The sequence below is a fragment of the Pan paniscus genome, chromosome 7 (genome assembly GCF_029289425.2).
Source record: "Pan paniscus chromosome 7, NHGRI_mPanPan1-v2.0_pri, whole genome shotgun sequence".
In the NCBI taxonomy this organism is placed as follows: domain Eukaryota; kingdom Metazoa; phylum Chordata; class Mammalia; order Primates; family Hominidae; genus Pan; species Pan paniscus.
In genome coordinates this window covers 36,316,992-36,337,359 of record NC_073256.2, presented here as the reverse complement: position 1 = coordinate 36,337,359, position 20,368 = coordinate 36,316,992, and the positions used below count along the sequence as shown (strand labels likewise).

General features: G+C 38.9%; 1 long non-coding RNA gene across 1 annotated transcript; it reads left to right on the top strand.

The window, feature by feature from the left end:
• The first annotated feature begins 10,680 nt into the window (after positions 1 to 10,680).
• LOC117981564 (uncharacterized) lies at positions 10,681 to 18,038 on the top strand. The gene is made up of 3 exons (XR_004673154.3): positions 10,681 to 11,582; positions 15,313 to 15,432; positions 17,906 to 18,038. It is a non-coding gene; the product is annotated as an uncharacterized LOC117981564 (long non-coding RNA).
• Positions 18,039 to 20,368: the final 2,330 nt, after the last annotated feature.

Below are 20,368 nucleotides of genomic sequence, written 5' to 3'. Positions count from 1 at the left end.
TTCTCTGAGCCCTAGCTATCTCATCTACAAGGTAACGATTACAATAGTACCTGCCTCATAGGGGTGCTTTGAGAATTATAAAACTATAGCACTTAGCATAGTGCCTCGCACAAAGCAAGCATTCAGTAAGAACTAGGTGTGATGACTTGTGAAGTAGGCATTAAGGGACAGTAATGAGATAGAGGCCTTTGAAATCATACGCCACATAAGGATATTAAGGTTAGTTGTACTTTATTCTCTAAATCAGTGTTTCCCAAGCAGCACTTCTCAGTCTTTAGTGTCATACAAACCAACTGAAGATCCTGTTAAAATGTAACTCTGCTTCCAGGATGGGGCCTAATATTTGGGTTTTCTAAGAAGTTTCCAGACGATGCAGATACTGCTGGTCTAGAAATTACACTTTGAAAAGCAAAAAGCTAGAGAGCCATAGTTCTGTGAGACATTGGTAGTTCAGTACAGAAAGAAGAAAAGGGCTGCTTGATCAAATACATTTAGGAGATGACAAATTCAGCAGAATTCCACAGGTTTCTTCTCTTGGGAATTTCTCAGTTCTCTAATTTTTCTAATGTGCGTTCTGAAGCTCCTAGAAGGACATATAGTATGTAGCATTTTTATATCTAATTAAGAGTATGTTCTGGCGCGAGGTATAAATCGCCTGACTATGGAAGTCCAAACAAATAAAGATTTCTTCATCTTACGTAGTGAGAACTCAGGAGGTAAGTGGTTGCTGACCTATGTTCAGTGCAGCATGGAGGCTGATGTCCCTGCAATTCATTTAGGCCATCCTTCAAAATTGCAAATTGTCTACCACAGTTCCTGCTTTGAGTTCGTGTTAAAAGCAGTAAGAAAAGCGAAGGGTCAACAGACTTCAGTTTGTGCCTTGTTGGTCAGAATTGTATCATATGTTCACTCTGTCTGGAAGTACGATCAGGAGAAAGAATATTTATTTTTATGATCTCTATAGAATGTGCAGGCAAAGGAGAAATGTTTGCCAGGGTTCTTGATTGTTTTTCAATGTGGTCTTGTGGGAACAGTGTTCCATAAAACACACGTTGGTAAGCTATAAATAATGGATCATCAGTGACAATTTTAAATATGGGCTTAATTGCTCAAGTAGTAGCCTGAAGAACTCACACAATTAGGAGATCAAAAGAAGAAAAGCTTTTAAAGGAGAAAAAAAAAATGATTCCACAGAGAAGTGGGAGGGGAGCTAAACAAATTATGGCGTCAAACCTCAGTATGATAGTTTTTCAATGCAGAAGGAGAGATTTAAAAAATTTTAAATGCCATAAAATAATGGAAGATAAGAAGTTCTAATGAAAGATCTTTGGACTTAGTGATAATGTTATTTGTGTTATTAAATCCATTTCAGTGGAATGGTAGGGAGCTCTAGGCCAGGAAATAAAAGCAGTTGGAGGGAATAGATTGGGGCCTGGAGCAGTGGCTCACGCTTGTAATCCCAACACTTTGGGAAGCCTAGGTGGGTGGATCACTTGAGGTCAGGAGTCTGAGACCAGCCTGGTTAACATGGTGAAACCCAATCTCTACTAAAAATACAAACATTAGCTGGGCATCATGATGCATACCTGTAGTCCCAGCTACTCGGGAGGCTGAGGCAGAAGAATCGCTTGAACTGGGGAGGTGGAGGTTGCAGGGAGCCGAGACCGTGCCACTACACTCCAGCCTGGGCGACAGAATGAGAGACTCATCCAAAAAATAAAAAAGAGAGAGAGAATATAGATTGGTCATTTGAGGAGTTTGGATGTAAAATAGGGAAACTGGACTGAGTTTTTCTGAATTAGGAAGACCCCAGCCTAAAATAAATGTCTCTGAAATTTCACCATTAGTGAGCTATTTATTAGACTTTATCACTTTTTGAAATGCAAAATGCTTTTAATTTGTATCAGCTGATTCCACTTTAAGGTCAACAAACTCGTGAGTGTTTTGAATTTTTTTTTTTTGATAGAGCAAAGTGTAGAGAAAGTGCAAGAAGCATGAACAGAGAATCCACTGGATTACAAACTCTTTATTTTAGAGGCTGCATTCATCTTGTTGACAGTTTTATCTCCAGCTCTCCGCACAGTGTCTGACACATGACAGGATCTCGAATGTTCGTTGACTGACTGATTGAGGAAATAAGTAAAAAAAGAAACCATATAATGAATGTAAAGTGTATAGTTCATAGAAGAGCGCTACTTCATTTGATATTACAGAACTTATGGCCACTGGTTATTTCTATGAATATCAAAATATTGGATCCTACAAAATCAGTGTCTAAAAATAGTATCAAATTTAAGATCCCAGATACTTACTTTTGCTTTTTCTTTCCTCATTGCTAGTAAAGAATTTACAAGGGCCGGGCGCAGTGGCTCACGCCTGTAATCCCAATACTTTGGGAGGCCAAGGCAGTCGGATCACCTGAGGTCAGGAGTTCCAGACCAGCCTGGTCAACATGGTGAAACCCCGTCTCTACTAAAAATACAAAAATTAGCCGGGCGTGGTGGCACACGCTTGTAATCCCAGCTTCTCGGGGGGCTGAGGCAGGAGAATCACTTGAACCCGGGAGGTGGAGGTTGCAGTGAGCCGAGATTGTGCATTGCACTCCAGCTTGGGTGACAGCATAAGACTCTACCTCAAAAAAAAAAAAAAAAAAAAAAAAAGAATTGACACATGAAGATATCCTACATAATCTTATGCACATAGCAAAGTTTTTGTTGGTATTTTATCAGGACTATGAAAAGTAAGTTATATCCTCATTGATACTTAAAAAAGATATACATATCTCATATATATGTGGAAAAAATCTGCATGTATATGTGATAGTGGTTACCTCAGGGGACTGGGCTTGGAGACGCAATGAAAGGACACTCCTTTTTATATTTCCTACCATTTAATGTTGTGAAATGTTTTATCATATGTGCATAGTACATATTTAAGAATAATACTTTTTATATAAACAAAGTGAATAAAATAGGTTGTTCGTCCTAAAGAAACAAATCAAATAACATTAAGGACATGAGTGTATCTGGTATATTACATGTAGATTTGGCAATTTAGTTCATTTCAAAAACAAAAACAAAAATCCTGAAGCTAAACTGCTATCAAGCTGCGCTGTGAATACGGCAGCCACCAATCACATGTGACTCCTGCTTACTTGAAATAAGGCTAGTCCTTATTCAGATGAGCTATAAGTATAAAATACACAATAGATTTTGAAGACACAGTATACCAGAAAAAGAGAAAATACCTCCACAAATAAGAATAATTTTTATGTTGATTACATTGTTAAATAATACTTTGGATGGATGAGGCTAAATAAAATATATTACTAAAACTAATTAGACCTCTGTATTTGTACTTTTTAAATGCCATTATTAGACACTTTAAAATTATATATATTGGCCAGACGCGGTGGCTCATGCCTGTAAACTCAACACTTTGGGAGGCCGAGGCGGCCGGACCACTTGAGGTCAGGAGTTTGAGACCAGCCTGGTCAACATGGCAAAAACCCGTCTGTACTAAAAACACAAAAATTAGCAGGGTGTGGTGGGGCACACCTATAACTCTGAGACCCTGAGGCATGAGAATCGCTTGAACCTGGGAGGTGGAGGTTGCAGTGGGCTGAGACCATGCCACTGCACGCCAGCCTGAATGACAGAGCAAGACAGCCTCAAAAAAAAAAGAAAAGAAAAAAAAGAAAGACAGAAATTTTAAAATTACATATATTGCTCTCATTACCAGCTTGTCTTATATTTTTATTTGAACAGTAATGCCAAAGAATTTTCATCTAACCTGTATACAGCGTGCCTACAATCTGCATAGATAGTATATGTCTGTTTAGATGTGACTATTGAGTGAATTAATGTTTTTAAAAAACTAGATATACTTTTCTTTTTTAAAAAATATATCCAGGCTGGGTGCAGTGGCTCACGCCTGTAATCCCAGCATTTTGGGAGGCTGACACAGCTGGATCACCTGAGGTCAGGAGTTCTAAACCAGCCTGGCCAACATGGCAAAACCCGGTCTCTACTAAAAATACAAAAATTAGCTGGGCGTGGTGGCGGGTGCCTGTAATCCCAGCTGCTTGGGAGGCTAAGGCAGGAGAATCTCTTGCATCTGGGAGGCGGAGGTTGCGGTGAGCCGAGCCGCCATTGCACTCCAGCCTAGGCGAGAGGAGTGAAACTCCATCTCAAAAAAAAAAAAAAAAAAAAAAATCCGGTCCAACAGTTAAAAAAGTAAACCATTTATCAAACACAGTGCTAAGTGTTGCAAATACAGCATACATAAACATGGTTTGCCTTTGAAGAACTTACACCCTACAGGGGAGATGTTTCCTTTTTAAAATGCCATTTATAGAACAATACTGAGGCTATTGTAAGCCCCAGATGTCGCTACAAAGAGGGACAGCTATTGTAAAATCATGTCAAAATAGATTTACCCGGCTTATTAGAAAAAGGCTAGATATTCTTTCGTCTTTCATTCATTCTCTTGTAAGGGGTTCCAAAGAGATTTTTTTCAACTTTTATTTTAGCTTCTGGGGGTACACATGCAGGTTTGTTACATGGGTAAATTGCATATCACTGAGGGTTGGTGTATGAATGGTCCCATTACCCAGGTAGTGAGAAGAGTACCTAATATGTAGTTTTCCAACCCTCCCTCCTCTAGTAGTCACCACTGTCTAACTTTGCCATCTTTATGTCCATGTATATTCAGTGTGTGCAGCTACCACTTATAAATGAGGATCCGTGGTATTTGGTTTTCTGTTCCTGCTTTAATTTGCTTAGGACAATGGCCTCCAGCTGCATCCACATTGCTGCAAATGACATAATTTCATTCCTTTTTATGGCTGTGTAGTATTCCATAGTGTACATGTACCAATTTTCTTTACATAGTCTATCATTGATGGGCATCCAGGTTGGTTCCATATCTTTGCTATTGTGAATAGTGCTCTGATGAATATATGAGTGCCTGTGTCTTTTTTGTAGAATGATTTATTTTCCTTTGGTTATATACCCAGGAGTGGGATTACTGGGTTGAATGGTAGTTATATTTCAAGTTCTTTAAGAAATCTCCAAACTGTAGGCTAGGCACAGTGAGTGACTCACACCTGTAATCTCAGCACTTTGGAAGGCTGAGGCGAGTGAATCACCTGAGATCAGGAATTCAAGACTAGCCTGGCCAACATGATGAAACCCCATTTCCACTAAAATACAAAAATTAGCCAGGTGTGGTAATCTCAGTTACTCAGGAGGCTGAGGCAAGATAATTGCTTGAACCCAGGAGGCGGAGATTGCAGTGAACAGAGATCATGCCACTGCACTCCAGCCTGGGCAACAGAGTAAGACTCTGTCTCAAAAAAAAAAAAAAAAAAAAAAAAGGGAAAAGAAATAAATCTCCAAACTTCTTACTGTTATCCACAGTGGATTAACTAATTTATATTCCTACCAAAATTGTATAAGTGCTCCCTTTTCTCCACAGCCTCATCAATATCCATTGTGTTTTAGATATATACATACATACACACACACACACACACACATTATATATATATATACACAATGCAATAGCTTTTAGGGTACAAGTGGTTTTTGGTTGCATGGATGAATTGCATAGTGCTGAATTCTGAGTTTTAGTGCAGCCATCACCTGAGTAGTGTACGTTGTACCCAATATCCCTGAATCCCCTTCCACTCTCCCCACTTCTGAGTCTCCAAGGGCCATTATACCACCCTATGTCCCTTTGCCTACCTATAGCTTAGCTCCTACTTATAACCAAGAGCATATGGTGTTTGGTTTTCCATTCCCAAGTTACTTCACTTGCAATACTAGCCTCCAGCTCCATCCAATTTGCCATAAAAGATATTATTTCTTTCTTTTTTATGGCCGGGTAGTATGAGTAGTATTCCACAGTATACATATGCCACATTTTCTTTATCTACTCATCAATTGATGGGCACTTAGCTTGGTTCCATAACTTTGCAACTATGCATTGTGCTGTGATAACCATACGTATGCAATTATCTTTTCGATATAATGAACATCTGTTTTTTTAACTCTTTTTAACAATAGTCATCCTGACTAATGTCAGATGATATGTCATTGTGGTTTTGATTTGCATTTCTCTGATGATTAGTGATATTGAGGATTTGTTCATATATTTGTTGGCTGCATGTATGTCTTTCCTTTCTTTTCTTTTTTTTTTTTTTAAGACAGAGTCTCGCTCTGTCACCCAGGCTGGAGTGCAGTGGCGTGATCTCAGCTCACTACAAGCTCCGCCTCCTGGGTTTATGCCATTCTCCCGCCTCAGCCTCTCCCAGTAGCTGGGACTACAGGTGCCCACCACCAAGCCCGGCTAATTTTTTTAAAAAATATTTTTAGTAGAGACAGGGTTTCACCATGGTCTCGATCTCCTGACCTCGTGATCCACCCACCCCAGCCTCCCAAAGTGCTGGGACTACAAGCGTGAGTCACCACGCCCAGCTGCGTATGTCTTTCAAAAGAGATTTTTGAATGGTGGCTTGTAACCTCATCATACACGTTCCTTAAAATTTGCAGACACACACACACATTCACACATAGACCAGCTTGATTTTGACAAGTCCTAGTGGCTATGGATTAGTGAAATTATACGTTTCTGGTTGTGCATGCATGGCTTGTTTGTATTCATTTCTTTTTACGTAGGTTTGAATACAGTCTAGAAGAATTCTATGTTGGGCACGCATTGTGCCATAAGACTATGCGATTTGCTCACACATTACAGTATGTGCCACTCATCAAACTCTATAGAAGGAACTGATATGATAGAAATAAAAAACAGATAGGAAACAATAATTTTATTTACTTATTTATTTATTTATTTAGAGACAGGGTCTTGCTTTGTTGCCCAGCTTGGAGTGCAGTGGCACAATCATAGCTCACTGCAGCCTCAAAGTCCTGGGGTTCAGTGATCCTCCCACCTCAGCCTCCTGAGTAGCTGGGACTACAGGTGTGTGGCGTCACATCTGGCTATGAGAACATAATTTTGGATGGAGATTCAATTATTGTTTTTCCAGTTACTAAGCCCTAGAGACTATTCCAACTTTAAAAATGAGAATTGTTTTTATTATTAATTTTTTATCATTTGTAAATTTTTTAAATAAATATGTTTGTTGCTTTTTAGTTTTCTAATAGGATAAATGGTCTACTTCTGATACTATCAAAAGATTCTCAGGTGCTGAAGATCAACATTCATAGCCCAACAAACATCTTGAATTTGCAATGATCACTTCTCTGAAAGTTAGTTTTCTCATCTGTCAAGTGTGGACATTAAAACTGGCTGGAAAAAGTTGTTATGTGAGTTGAATTATGAGATACAGTGAAAAAGCATCTAGCACTGTGTCTGGCAACATAGTAGGGCATATTGAATCTGCCTGAAGAGAGATAAATGAAATTATAAGCAACAATTATGCATTTAATATGTTCACGAGCCCAGATATTTACCTCACCACCCAAATTCAAAAATTTTTTGCTTGTTTTTTGAGACAGAGTCTTGCTCTGTTGTCCAGGCTGCAGTGCAGTGGTATGATCTCAGCTCATTGCAACCTCCGCCTCCTGGGTTCAAGCAATTCTCCTGTCTCAGCCTCCTGAGTAGCTGGGACTACAGGCACATGCCACCCCGCCTGGCTAATTTTTTGTATTTTTAGTAGAGACGGGGTTTCACCATGTTGGCCAGGCTGGTCTTGAACTCTTGACCTCAAGTGATCTGCCCACCTTGGACTCCCAAAGTGCTGGGATTACAGGTGTGAGCCACCACGCCCAGCCAAAAACTTCCAATATTAGCAGAAACAATTGTAGAATAAAATAAGAGTAACATGGACATCATATCAATTCTTATTTCAGTAAATGCATCTTCTTAACTCCTGATACTTGGGGAACTGACTGTGTGTACGTGATACACTATGTGACACACAGTGGCATGCAATTTGCCTCTAGGAATTAAACAACCAAGTTTGCTCCTCTAAACGTTTTTTTTTTTATTTCTTATGAGTTTCCTAAATCTAACCTAACTGATCTTGTGATACCAGATGGCTGCTCTTTAATAACACTTAAAAAAAAACCACATAGTTTATTTTTCATCTGATCACGACATGTTCTTGTAGAAAAATTTAAAATGCAGAAATGTTTAAGGGGGGGAGAAGCAAAAACTACTCATCAACCAGAGCTAACCCATGTTACCCTTTGGAGATTATTCTTCGGTTTTTTTCTTTTGCTTTGCTAACAATAGTTAGGGAAATGTATTTAATATGTACATTAAATACATTTAATCCTATATAATGTAGGATTGCATTTTCCTTCTTTTACTTAATGCAGTACTGTGATTTAACTATATCCACAAGTTATTAAAATATATTTTCATACATAATTTTGAAGTTTCTATAAAATATTATCATAAAGGGTGTGAACCCGGGAGGCGCAGCTTACAGTGAGCTGAGATTGCGCCACTGCACTCCAGCCTGGGCGATAAAGCGAGACTCTGTCTCAAAAAAAAAAAAAAAAAAAATTATCATAAGGTTCTTCTTCTGATTGTTGACCATTCAAAAATCTTTTAATTATGTTTTAAATATTTAGGCTATTTCTAACTGTTTGTTATAACAATGTTGTAATAAATATATTTCTACACAATAATTTCATTTATTTTGTTTTCAGAATTATTTATAAGATAAACTTGCAGAAGTGGAATTGCTGAATACCTTTCCCAAATGTTGTGTCAATTTGACTTTCTTGGGCGGAATAAGAATTTAGGCTTGGCCACCAAAGTAGCCTCATCCCAAATGTTCAAAGATTAGTGTTTTCTTTTAGAAATTACTTTTCAAATTTTTTCATCATTTTAAACTGTATTCAACCATAACTCTAATTTATTTAATATTTTACTCTTTTGAATAACCATAGGCAAATTGTTTTATCCTTTGAAGGAAACATGCTGCCAGTTTGATAATTTAACAATTATTAAGAACTACTCTGTGTGCAAGTATTGTTTTCATATGATGACTTCTTTTCCTCTGGGCAGATACCCAGTATTAATCCACACAGCTACTATCAATCCCAGGAGTGTGATTGCTATCAATGAGTGGATAAAGAAATTGTGGCATATATATATATATATATATATATATACACCATGGAATACTATTCAGCCATAAAAAGGAATGAAATAGGCCAGGCGTGGTGGCTCACGCCTGTAATCCCAGCACTTTGGGAGGCCGAGGCAGGTGGATTACGAGGTCAGGAGATCGAGACCATCCTGGCTAACAGTGAAACCCTGTCTCTACTAAAAATACAAAAAATTAGCCGGGCGTGGTGGCGGGCGCCTGTAGTCCCAGCTACTCGGGAGGCTGAGGCAGGAGAATGGTGTGAACCCGGGAAGTGGAGCTTGCAGTGAGCCGAGATCGTGCCACTGCACTCCAGCCTGGGTGACAGAGCAAGACTCCATCTCAAAAAAAAAAGGAATGAAATAATGGCATTTACAGCAACCTGGATGGAAATGGAGACCATTAGTCTAAGTGAAATAACTCAGGAATGGAAAACCAAACATAGTATGTTCTCACTCATAACTGGGAGCTAAGGTATGAGGATGCAAAGGCATAAGAATGATACAATGGACTTTGGGGACTTGAGAAAAAGGGTAGAAGGGGGAATGAGGGATAAAAGACTACACATCGGGTATAGTGTATACTGCTTGGGTGATGGGTGCACCAAAATCTCACAAATCACCACTAAAGAGCTTACTCATGTAAACAAACACCACCTGTTCCCCCAAAGCCTATGGGGAAAAAAAGAAGAACTACTGTGTGTTAGGTGCTGTGTGAGGTCACAGTGATGTAGCCGTGAGCATAACAGAGTTCCTGCTCTCAAGAAACTGACAGGTCTGGTTTTGGAGAAAGACAAGTAAACACATAGGCAGTTACTCTACACTGAGTGATAAACAAGATGATCTTGGGTTTCGCTATTGCCCAAGAAAATTTGAGTCAAGCTCTTTGGGGTTTACCTTTTGTCTTCACCATTTCCTAGGTGGTCAATTCTTTTACATCTCTGTGTTGAATATTCTCATCTCTAAAATATGAATAATATTATAACTATCCCATGGTAGTGTTGAGAGGATTAAATGAGATAATACCATGCTTCGCACATAAGTATTTCATAAATATTTGCTATGATGATGATGATAGAGAAGAAGACAACAAAGCAATTTGAAATGGTAAATTGGAGTGCTGTGTGACTTTCACCAATAGTTGAACTTGTAAGACGAGAGGAGATGGTCAGAGAAGGTTTTCCAGAGGAGAGAGCATATGAAATAAATTGTCAGTCTGGGTAAACTATATCTTCCAGAAGAGCCCAGCAGTGCAGGTTTTTAATGTTGCTGGTATTTAGAATACTCAGAAAATGAGGTATTAAAAATTGGTTTAGACATGGTATGGTCCAGTGGGCTCAGGGGAGCCTTAGATTCTGACAACATTCCTCAGGGTTATTGCAAACTCAAGGAAAATCTTTCCCTTTTTCCTTTTATTCAGCACAGCTCAGTTTTTAACCTATTTTACGTTGTTTTTGTTTTGTTGTTGTTGTTGTTTATTTGAGATAGAGTCTTGCTCTGTTCCCCAAGCTGGAGTGCAGTGGCACGATCTCAGCTCACTGCAACCTCCACCTCCCGGGTTCAAGCAATTCTCCTGTCTCAGTCTCCCAAGTAGTTGGGGCTACAGGCGCACGCCACCAGGCCTGGGTAATTTTTGTAATTTTAGGAAAGACAGGGTTTCACCATATTGGTCAGGCTGGTCTCGAACTCCTGACCTCCAGTGATCCACCCAAAGTGCTGCAATTACAGGTGTGAGCCACCGTGCCCAGCCTGTTTTATGTATTTTGATTCCACATAACACTTTGCAGTTTGTTTATGAAAAAAGAAAGCCTTTTAATCTCTAAAAGAAGGTTAGATCTCTTCTTCATTTTATAGCTCAAGAACAGTTCTGGCCAGGTGTGGTGGCTCACACCTGTAATCCCAGTGCTTTGGGAGGCCAAGGAAGGAGGACAGCTTGAGGCAAGGAGTTTGACGCCAGCCTGGCCAACAAAGCAAGAACCCCATTTCTACAAAAACAATAAAAAAAAATTAGCTGGATATGGTGGTGTGCATCTGCAGTCCTGAGAGTACTTGAGAGGCCGAAGAAGGAGGATCACTTGAGCCCAGGAGTTTGAGGCTGCAGCGAGCTATGATTGTTCCACCGCATGTCAGCCTGGGCAAGAGAGTGAGACCCTGTCTCCAAAAAAAAAAAAAAAAATCTGCATTTTTCAGATGACAGGTGTTTCTGGTAATGGAATTTCTTGGTCTCTTGACTCAGAACAATTAACAAGCGTTGTAAACCCAAGACTGTATCCTGTGCTCTAATAAATGTCAGCACTTCATTCAAAACACTGCCTGAAAAAGCACATACACCCGGTAAAAACTATGTTGCTTGGTTGGCAAGTCCAAGACAAGCTTCAACCTTTCGAAGAGGATAAGACCGAATTAAGTATTCCATCATAGCAAGCTGACTGAGTCTCGGGAGAAAATGACACAAGGTATTGTCTCCTTAACTCCCGCGGTGTTGGCACGACTTTCAGTTTCTAGGCCTTTCTAATTATAGATGTGCTGTGCAGCACTGCCTCCACCTGTATCTATAATAATAACAATATTCAGCACTTAACATTATCAAAGACCTTTCCAGCTTGAACTAATTAATTCATACAATTCCAACCATCTGGGACAGACAGTATTATTATCCAGGTTTTACAGACACAGAAACACTTCAAAAGACATTTCTCCAAGGTCATACAGTAATTGGAATGGGGCCAGGAGCATATCTTAGAAGAACTAGAATTTTACGTTTATTAGAAGATGATAACCTTACCTAGACTGTCTAGATATGGGGGTAATTTGATATTTTTCTTCAGGGTGCCACACAGATGCCCCTTTGTTGCATGCTACGTCACTGTTTGCTTTCTGCTGCAGCTTCTCTCCCAGAGAGAATGATCACGCACATCATAATCTTCTAGAATACCGGGTAATTTTGGAGCTCTTAAAGCTGGCTAACATATGCCAGCTGTTTCATCGCTTTTACTTCCCTGCTTTATTCCACCTACAGCATCTCTTGACAGTTGAGTGGTATTAGAACACAGAGCTCCTGAATTGTAAAATGAAACCTTAGAAAAGTCTGCTAGCTATAAAGCCTTCTCTGTCCTTTCTGGTGACAAACTAATTGAGATTCTTAGGAATCACATGTTCTTCAAAGCAAATCCTTTATAGAGAATACTAGCTTTTTAATCACTATTTAAAAAAAAAAAAGAAAGCTTAAAAATAGCTCATGCTTCCCTAGTTACAGGAAAGTTACATTTGAAACTACAGGAAGTCGCTTTGGGGTGGAAAATCACCAATCCCTTTCAACTTGTGTAATATGCTAATAATTGTGTTTGAAAGAATCTTAATGTCCTCATACATTTACTCATGTTGAACAGATAGGAAATAAATAACACTTTCTATAAAATAATCTCTTTCTGAAAAGTCAGAAGCAGATAGACTTTTACATAGACAATGATTATGCAAAATAAAGCAATGCCAAATTAAAATAAAATTTTAACAAGGGTGCTCCATGTTGACTCAGAGATCAGCAGGATTGGGAAAAAGAAAACTCTGAGAACTTTTGGAGTCTATTAGGAATATGGTGAATGTGATTGAGAATTCTTTCTGAATACAGATCTTTTGAAATCCAGGTTCAGAGAACATCTGTATATTGTTTGTATGTGAGTCACCACGTGGTGGGATAAGTAACGCAGAGGAACTAGGAGTTTGGAGGAACTGGGTATTTTACTCTCAAGGCTGGTTTTCATACCAAGTTTTAAGCCTGGGCTGCTTCATTTTTAAAAAGTTCTATAAATAAATCTGATTCACCCCAAAGTTTAAAGATCATTTCTCAATACTTCCCATTCAGAGAAGCTGAGCAGTTTTGAGTATTCATTTGAGTTCAAGGACAATCTTTCTGAACAAACCTAAAAGCGATAAAAGTTTATGTGAAAAGTTTGGATTTATATTCTCATACAGTTTTCTGAAACAGAGCAAGAAAAGAGTAATTCAATAAAGCTGTGTGCAGATTTATCTATCAGGTGTGCTCCCTAAATTCTTCAACAGCCTGTTAAGTATCATTTACCTGGAACCAACACGCTTAGACAGCTGGTAAGTTCCCCACTCTCATTCCTCCAGTCAGGAAGCCCAGGCTGTACTACCTGCCAAGAGGCATGAATGCCAGCTGCTTCATCATTTAATTAAAAACGAATCCCTGGAGCTCATTGATCACTTTAATTTGTTTCACAGGAAAATAATGTTAACCAAAGCACAAGTGGCTGGGCGCAGCGGCTCATGCCTGTAATCCCAGCACTTTGAGAGGCCCAGGTGGGCAGATCACTTGAGGTCAGGAGTTCGAGACCAGCCTGGCCAACATCATGAAACCCCATCTCGACTAAAACTACCAAAATTAGCCGGGCATGGTGGTGGGTGTCTGTAACCCCAGTTACTCAGGAGTCTCAGGCAAAAGAATCGCTTGAACCCAAGAGGTGAGGTTGCAGTAAGCCAAAATAGCACAACTGCACTCCAGCCTGAGCAATAGAGTGAGACTCTGTCTCAAAAAAAAAAAGCTCAAGTTAGGGTGGTACCCCACTTTTCTTTACACCATCTTCATCAGCATCCAAATCTTCCTGAAAGAGTCTATTTAGAAGCTAAAACTTTTCCATGCTGGTCTCAGGCCCAGAGCAAAAAGAAAATAAAAGAAAGAAATTGGTAAATTGTGGGGCAGTCTATTCAACCATTTTCATTTTCAGTTACTCCTTTTTTTTTTCTATAACCATAAATAAAACCTGCCAAAACACAGAGCCTTCAATACCAAGATCTGATGAGTCTCCCATTAAGAGTACTTTCTGGGCCTGAGTGTATTTTGACATGCAAATATTTAAAAATAAATATTTGTATATTTTACCTGAAAAAAATATTTTGTTCAAATTTCCTAAAGTAAGAGAAAAAAAATATAAGAAGTCTTCCTCTGCATGAGGGGGAAAGTTTATGAAGTGGTTCATCCAAGAAAGTTCCAACAGGGGTGGGAGAGGAAGATACATTGTCAGCTTTTTCCAGCTTGGGTGTTTATGAGTTTGGCAAGAAGGCGGTGGTGAGGGGGTGGGTGCCAGACCCGAGGCCCTTTAGAGGGTGGCTGTGACCTCTGTTCTGTCATCTTGGTAGGACACTGTGGCCACTGTTTGCAGAATCAGCTGCAGTTATGTCTCTTTTCCCTGTCTGCACAGTGGGGTCTTACAGAGTGACTGAGTCTACCTCAGGCAGGATGTTACTGGGAATTTATAGCATGCATTTGTTTTCCCTCCAAAGCTATATTTGCAAAGGATGCCGCTCATAAACAACACTCCTCACAGATCAAATTGTAGGTGAATCTAGGCTTCTTTTCCTTCCTTTACCCCTTCCTCCCTAAGATGCTGGCCAGCGCACTGGGACACCCTTGAGCTTGGTCTGGAACCTTTGCGTCCGCCCCTCCAGTACTTGGCATTCTCTGCATCAGGCTGTTCAGTGTCTTCGGGAGGCTTCATAGGTGGGCCTGGGGCCAAGTTCAGCCACTGCCCGCTCTCCCTCTGAGCACTGATTGTCTGGGACTTGTACATTTTCAGGTATTGATTCACCAGTGCCTCCTACGGTGCTAATAAGGGTGAGCTAGAACGTCTTCCCTTCCTTCTCAGGTAGTGGAAATGCCCTTTAATAATAGTTTATAAAAAATAGCTTTATTGATTTTGGGCCTAAGCTCACTGATGGGAATTATTGGGCAGAAAGGAAGGAGACTGTAGTTGGATGCACCTTGTAAAGCATATCAAAGACACGGCCGCCTACTTTTTCAGTACGTTCTACAAAACCTAGGCACACAGGACCTCACTGTCAGGAGAACTTGTTGCGACATTTCCTGTTCCTTATCATTTGGAAATATTACTATCAAAGCTGAGCTGGAAATTGACTATCGGGTTTGCAAAATCCAGAAGAATGAAGGTCTAGAGATGTGTCTGTTCCTCTGTGTTCAATACAGCAACTGTTAGCCAGGAATATGTATTAACCAAAGACCACTTAAGGGAGGATACGCAGCATATGTAAAACACAAACAACATAAACAGAACCATAATCTCCTAGGCCCCTAGTTTTCAGTTTAAGATCTGACTCACTGCGAGCTCCTAAAAGGCATGTTTGTTCTCTAAATAAGTTTTCCTGTTCCAGGCTGCCAGATGAGATGTCACTGCCAAGGCAGCCGAATTCACTGCAAGTTTCCAGGATCAGGTTTCCTTGGAACAGGCTCGCACATGGCCTCTGTCTTCTAAAGCTGATTGCTTTGCCATGGTGAGTGCTGACTGCAAAGTGATCTAGCCACACTCTTGCATAATACTTCCAATGGTTGTATAGTTAGAGGCGTACATAGGGCATGCACTTGACTAAGCTACTGGGTTTAATAATCCCCTTTCCTGAAGTCCATTAGACCTCAGTTCTACAAACCTTTAGCTGGATGGTTTAGGTATAAGTAGGACTCTAGAAAAGGAGATGGGGCTATCAATCCCTGTGGGCCTCTGATATCAAAATTTTCATATGACATTATGGTGCAGTGGTCTTTGTTAACTAGTTACCTTAAAATGCTCCATCAAGGGATTAGTTCAACATTTATTTGACAAACATGTTTTGAGTAACAGATGGATTATTAGCCACTACAACAAAATAATGAAAAATTTACCTATGCAGAGTTCATAGTCAAATGCAAGAACACAATAAAATAGTTAGAATAAAAACACAATATTATAATATACAGTAATGTATCCCTTAACAACAGGGATACATTCTAGGAAATGCATCTTTAGGTGATTTTGCTGTTGTGTGAACATCGTAGAGTATACTTACACAAATCTAGATGGTTACAAACCTGTATAACATTTACTGTACGGAATACTGCAGGAAATTGTAACACAATGATAAGTATTTATGAATCTAAATATATCCAAACATAGAAAGAGTACAGTAAAAAGTATAGTATTATAATCTTATGGGACCACCATTTTACATGCGGTCCACCATTGACCAAGATGTTCTGATGCAGTGTATAACTGTAGATAAATTTTTGGGTTTTGTTTTACAATAGCAATCCATACAAAATGCTGTGGAAACTCCAAAGAATAAGCTGCTGGTTAGGTCTGTCTTAGGGCACGGAAAAAGTCATTTGGACAAAATTAATACAATATTTTTCACAAATATGATGTAGCTACCAAAAATAAGCTAATATGATCTTGGAGTTCACTAATAGAAGTATAACTATCTAGAAGCTAGAATAGTAGACACAGGTAGCAACTACTTTGAGCTTACCCAACTATATATGGAGTATTGGGTTCAATTTGGGACCAGCATTAAAAGGATATTAAGAAATCATAGGTCATTCAGAACAGACCATCCACATTGGAGAAGATGAGTAATATTTAGCTCGACTGGAATATCCAGAGAGGACTCCAGAAGAAACATGCTAGCAGTCAGCAAATATCTGGAGGGCTTTTAATGGAAAGATGCATAACATTTATTCCATAAGACTTCAAGAGTAAATTAATAAATGAAAATACATAATAGATGGAAACTGTGAGTATATTAATTTTGACTAAAGTTAGAAAGATCCTCCAGAGAATCCGAGCTATCTAAAAGATAAACTGCTTCTTGAGTTGATAAGAGTATCACCATACTTAACTGAGGCTGAACCTTCCATAGAGAATATTGCAAATACACACAAGCATCACTTGGGTGGTTAGGCTGAGTGATTTTCGGTCTCTTCCAAACCTTAGGCTTTATGATTTGGAGTTGTGGTTTTAATATTATACATTATTTCCAAAACATAGCAATTAAACTAGATGGCTGTTCTTTTCATCTGTCCCTTCCAATTGTCTTATGACTAGTGCATGACAGTATTGGGTAATGAATGAGTCACTTAGCAAGTGACAGTCTTCACGTACTACACCAAGGTCTTTGTAGGCATGTAATGAAGGTCAATAATAATCTCCTCATTCTCCACCACCCAGATTTTAGGATTCAAAACTTTTGAATAAACTATACCAACCAATTACTATACCAAGAAATAAACAAAGTTGGCACGCTGATGTAGAGCAAACCATGGAGTTAAGACTGGGAAAGAAAGAGCATCAGGAAGAGCCAAGCCATGCAGTGAAAGATACAGGGGAGTCCCTCAACAAGAACAGAGATAAAGTTGATCCTTAATGCAGTGTTTACTGCGTGCCAGACACTGTGCTAGGAGCTTTATCTCTACTTACTCATTCATCCTACCAGTGACCCCGTGACTAGGTTTTATAATAATCACCCCCACCTTGTGACGGATGAAGAAACAGTCAGATAGAGGTTAAGTAATAATGCCTAAGATCATGCAGCTAGTAGGCTGGGATTTGAATTCGGTTACCTTGGCTCTAGAATCCGCACACTTAACACCTAATCACACTTTACAAAGTATCTCTAAGCTGAGGAGAAAGAAATGAGTCATGGAGGAAAGAAATCAAGGCAATTGTAAAGAAAATTGACTAAGGAATCATACACTAGCAATTTCAATTCTCGAAATTCTACTTTTCAAAGACAGGTAAATGACTACCAACATGAAGGTTTTGTGTAAACCCAGTAAAAAAAAATTTCTTAGCACAATTTTAATTCTCTCTTAGAATCATTTTAATAAATTCACTTTAGAATGTCCTTTAGCCAACTTGACATTCCTGCCTCATGGATCTGACCTGACACCCCGATGATAAAATCCTGAAAAGATTCATTTTGCAACCATCTGCAGGGACAAAGAGAAGAAAGTACTTCTTATCATCATTGTCTCTGTACCAAAACCCCAGCTCGGATGGATGAATGAGGACTCAGGAGCCCACAGACTCAGAGCAATTAGAAACTATTACGTCCTGCACATGGCTGGGTGAGCAGTGGGAGAATATTTACAATCTCAGAATGACGTTTCACCACGTAAGCCCTTAGCCCTAATCTGCATCTGATACTGTACATCAAGATAACATAAGGCTCCATCTTCTCCAGATCCTAGATATTTTACTCCTCCTAATCTGGTATAGTCAGTGGTAAGTGAAGAAAGAGCTTGCAAACATTCGTTATCATTTCTAGTGTGCTGTCTTTGCAGAAACCTTAAGTCAAGCTGCTATGCAGAAATTTCAGCCTCTCTTTTCTGCCTAGCCAGCAGGATGTATCCTTGAACTTGAAGGTAGGAGCTGACTGAATTCTACCTTTACCAATTATATTTGATATGTTCCAGTTAAGTTTTACAGAATGCAGCATATGATATACCAACGGATTATTAACATGCATTAGGGACATCATACAAAATTTATTTTGGTGGATGTGACATTTCCAACAATTTCTAAAATTTGTTTACTGAAATCCTATGGGCTAATCCTAATCAAATCCTACCTAGAGCCACTGGGACAAGAGACAAATGAAAGTCCAAAGTAAAATTCCAACTATTGACTGTGAATTCAAGCCCAAACACCAGGAAGGTGGAGAACTGGCCCACAGGGAAGTTTGAGAAACATCTAAAGGCATCTGCAAGCCCTAAGCATGTGTCATTTATTTATACAATGTGTGTTTTAGAACGCGGAAAACCATAAAATTGGACAGAAAACCTCTAATAAGAATCAAAGCCAAGGATCTGTGGTCAGTAGGGGCGCCAAGGGGAGAAGGGTGGGGAATGGTTCCACCCCCTCTTCCTCCTATTTCTGACTCACAAATTTAAAGCAATTAGAAGCAAGGGTCTCTTAACAAAAAGCATATTCACTGGGTGAAAGTTATTCAATAATATTTTCCTCCAAGTGTCCCACTGATGGAATCATTGCACACCACTGCATGGGTAAAGTGTAATTTTACCAAGCCAATTCCATATTTAGCAAAGGGCAGTCAGACCCTTCCGACTAGATTAATACTCAGTAGTTTTTCAGTCTTTTAATCTTTCAAAGCTGTAAACCTAATATTTAGTGTGGAAATATGTATTTTATTATATTAATCAGAATGACTTTGTTTTCTTTTTTATTCAGGTGTAAAGTGCGTGAATCTTAACCTGATGAATTTTCATGTGTGTTCATTGGTGCAGAACTACTTAAATCAAGATATAGAACATTCCAGCATCCCAAAGGCTCTGTCACATCTCTTCTCCGTTACTGTTCCCTGTCCTTGAACATTGAAGCAATTACTGTTATACTATTCTAAATTTCATCACCATCATTTTGCCTGTATTTGAACTTTACACACACACACACACACACACACACACACGAGTAGGTACTTTTGTGCCTGGCCTCTTTTGCTAAACATTTTTCAGTGAGATTCACACATTTTCTAACATGCAACAATTGTTTGTTTCTTCCTGTTGCTTGTAGTATAATCCATTGTATGAATATACCTGAACTCATTTACCAATTCTACTATTGTTGAACTTTTGGGCTGTTTTCAGGTTTGGTTTATTATGAATATAGTTGCTATGAACATTCTTGGAACATTCTTGCATATTCCTTTTGGTGGACAAAAGCATTTGCTTCTCTTCTATATGTACCTTGTGTGAGGTATACAGATGTTTAGCTTTAGTTTAATACTGCAAAACTATTTTTCAAAGTTATCTTTCCAATTTATACCCCCATCAGCAACGTATGAGACTTCTAGTTGCTCCACATTTTCTCCAACAGTGTGTATTTTCAGGCTTTTTGTTTTGTTTTGTTTTGTTTTTAACTCACCATCTTGATGGTTACATCATGGCATCTCAATAATAGGCATTTCCCTGATAACTAAGAGACTGAGCACTTTTTCATATACTCATTCCATTATGCCCATTGGGTAACTTCTTTTGGGAAGGATCTATTCGAGTCTTTTGCCCATTTTAAAATTCAGTTGTTTGTCTTTTTCTAAGGGTTTGTAGGTTTCCTTTATATATGGATATAAGCTCTGCAAATATTTTCTCCATGTCTGTGGCTTGCCTTCTCATTCTCTTTTGATGGGTTGTTCTTGAGTATTTATTAGTTTTGTTTTTGTGGTTAGTGTTTTTAATCAGCAGTTTAAGTAATCTTTACCTAACCACAGAAGAGGACGAATTAAATACAAGACACATGAAGGCTTATCCTATCATTCTGAAGTTATAGTGCTTGATAGACTTGTCTGACATTCTTGATAATTAGTTTCATGTCTATACTAAGCAAACATTCTTAACCATACTATATTATTTGGATGAAAATATTTCTTCCTCTCTATATAT